The following is a 3,279-nucleotide window of genomic DNA, read 5'->3' as shown; positions in this document are numbered from 1 at the left end:
ATGCTGGTAAAGTCCAATCATGAACACCAATTATTTAGATAGTTTTATTTATGTAAAATTTTGTTTTGTAGTTGTAGTTACATAAGCCCTATCTGTCTTGGTAGGTTAATTCCTAGATATTTAATGAATTTGTGGTTATCTTAAACTAAACTTCTCTTCCTATTTCTCTACGAATACTGAATGTCTTTCCAATTATTTAGGTATATTTTAAGAAAATTCTTTTTGTAGTTTTAACTTTTTACACTTCAATAAATTTTATTTTTAAAAATTTCATTGATGAATTTTGTTTTAACATAACAAACTCTTTCAAATAAACCTTTCCCCTTCGTAGAATCTTCACTTTAAAAATTTTAGCAAAACTATCTGATAGTTCAATTACAATGGACATAATATGCAATACTCTGTATCACTCTACCATTCCTTAACAGTGAAAGAAGTGTGTTTTCACTCCAGCCATCTGGAAACAACATCATTTATTGTATTTTAATTCCATTTCAATTTAGTGTTTGTTTTTAAATTTACATTATTATAATGATTGTGAATATTGTTCTCCTGTTTCTGCTTTCTTCAAAATATGTCAATTCATATAAAACCTCTCACATTTCTTTGAATGTAATAATAGACCGGCCAATGAGACTCTAGTCCTGGGAGCAGACACAATGGACCTACATGGACATATGGAGTCTCTGCTCTCTTCTTTAGAGTATGTACAATTTTTATATGACTATTTCCAGTCTGTTTATTTTTCAACTGGGTGCTAAGCTGGAATTCAATGCACAAACAAACTCTTACAAGAGTAAATCTATCTCTCTTTCTTGGTGGTGATTGAAATAAGGACTTCTGTAAACCTCCATGTAGTAGGAGTAGAAGCAGTGCCCTCCTGATGCCAGCTCCCTCTTTTACTATCTGAGTCCAGACATGTGTAAGAACATGGCACCCCTGTTTCTTTACCTATTTGGATCCGTTCTTTCCTTCTCTTAGGTAAAGAATTGAGGGAGATAGAACAGATTAGGCTGAAACCCTGTGAGATTAAAAAAGGTCAAGAGAGACACCTTTGTGCAATGATGAGATGCAGATAGTAGAGTTTGTGGCAGCCCAGCCTAGTGAGGCGTAAAACCCCAAGTGGCCTCCTTGACCCAGCATGGAATTGAATTGATGGCTTCAAAGAAATTGTTTTCTTCTGAAACAAAGTAATGTACTAATTAAGAGGAATTTGTTCTAGTTAGTCTCCAAGGTTCTAAGCTCTGGAAGTCAACAACACTTTGTTAGGGATCAGGCTTCTCTGACATGTCAGAGGCTTCAAGGGTCTCCTTAGTCATTCAAATGTTTGTACTTATGTTCCTACCTTTGCTCAATGCACTTACATCCTGGGATCTGGCCTGCTTGCACCCCACCTCCTGTCACAAAACCATACCAAGGCAGGATGTGTGGCTGAGGTGGCTCTTGGTAAGAGGGGGAAGCAAAATGGTGGATAGCAAGGAGCCAATGGCTGTTGATGGTGGATGTGGGAATACTGAAGACTTGGGAAGGTCATAGAAATGATTTAAATAACTTGCTTATCAATTTAGACCATCTCCACACTCTGATTTCAAACTGAGCAGTGAATTCTTTATTTTTTGTTGAATACATGTAACTTGCTAGTCATTGGGGTGAGAAAATTAGTATAAAAACTCCTGAAAAATATGGCTTTGTCTCATTTTAGACAAATTCATCTAATAGATATAGACACTATAGACATTTTCAATCTAAATAAATAATTTCTGTTTAGAACTAGAAATGTTGGAAGACCTAAAGCCTAAGGTGCTTCAGAATTTCTAAATGACAGAATTCCTAATTGCTCTGTAGCTCCATATTTCAACAAGATTCATAATTTTGATTGCACTTCCTATAGACAATTTCATATCATTGCATATGGTCTACACTCTATCTTCTTAGAAGATAGATAAATGGTACTGATATTACTCCTAAATTATAAAGATAGTATATTAGAGCCAAACTCCACTGTTATTTTGATAGATGGAAGAATAAGAAATTCTATAGGATAATTCTCCCTGAAATGGCAGCTGGTATTATGTTTACCTGGAAGTTTACCTCAAGTTATTTTTACTCTGTGCATCATTCCATCTACATTCAGGCTACCAAAACATCATATTGAGTATGCAGGAATATTGCAATGGCCTAAGATTCAGGTTTTTTGGAGAGGCAGTTACATTTTGTATGGAGATGATCCTGATCATATTCAGTGAATTTTCCCAACATCTTTAGGGAGAATATCACAATTTAACATTAGTGTTATCATATATAGACTAACTCAAAGGGTGGTAAAAAGAATCCAGCATCGGCTTTCAAAATGATGTCATTGCAGCTGAGTGTGCCACTAACATTTTAAAAATAGTAACAAATTAATATATTCCCTTTAATAGTTACTTGGTATTCACTGATGTAGATGGGCTATACACACATACACATTTGAAACAAAGACAAACAAGAGTTGTCCAGATTGCAGCCAGCTTCCCAAAAATATAGTTTCCTTTGTTTGCTAAACAGGAAGAGGTTTTGGATTATTTTACTAATAATGCCTCATTACAAATAAAATCACCAGCCATCAGATCCACATTAGAGGAAAAAAAACAGAGCATTTTGATTATAGATGATAACTTCCATTGAAGAATGAACAAGGTCAGGTGTTTCTAAGACGTTGAAAACTTTGGTACTTGTCAATAGATGTTGCCAATTTTACTATGCCACAGACTGCACTGTTTAAACTTCATTGTTCCACTTGAGAACAATAAATGTATGAATAAAATAGGATAAATTCCACTGAAAAATTGTGCCCTATGTGAATGGTCAGAATAACCTAACTGATGTCTCTTTTAGTATTGGCAGTGATGGAATTTGACTTTCATAATAAATTACTGTTTCTTATTTCCAAACTATCTCTGCAAGCCATAATTTAGGTTATGATTATTCATTTGTGTCAAAATGTAGATTAAGAATCAGAGAGATAAGAGGGAGGGAACAAAAGAAGGAGGGGGAAAGAGAGAGATGGGGGGGAGGGAGGAAGGGAGGGAGAGGGAGAGGGAAGGAGAGAGACAGACAGAGAGAGAGATGGAGAGAGATATAGAGAGAAAAAGAGATACAGAGACAGAGAGGAGAAAGAGAGAAGGAGAGAGATGGAGAGAGAGAGAGAGAGAGAGAGAGAGAGAGAGAGAGAGAGAGAGAGAGAGAGATTATATTACTTCTATTTAACTTTAGGAAGCAAAGGCTATCTTGTGTGTG

The 3,279-nt window shown here is 35.5% G+C and overlaps 1 pseudogene; it reads left to right on the top strand.

Annotated features, from left to right (window-relative positions):
- Window positions 1–1,464: 1,464 nt before the first annotated feature.
- Window positions 1,465–2,783, top strand: LOC118852249 (annotated as a pseudogene).
- The last annotated feature ends 496 nt before the right edge of the window (window positions 2,784–3,279 follow it).

The sequence above is a fragment of the Trichosurus vulpecula genome, chromosome 5 (genome assembly GCF_011100635.1).
Source record: "Trichosurus vulpecula isolate mTriVul1 chromosome 5, mTriVul1.pri, whole genome shotgun sequence".
Taxonomy (NCBI): Eukaryota; Metazoa; Chordata; class Mammalia; order Diprotodontia; family Phalangeridae; genus Trichosurus; species Trichosurus vulpecula.
Note: the sequence above shows the minus strand (reverse complement) of the source record. Positions and strands in the feature narration are given on the sequence as shown.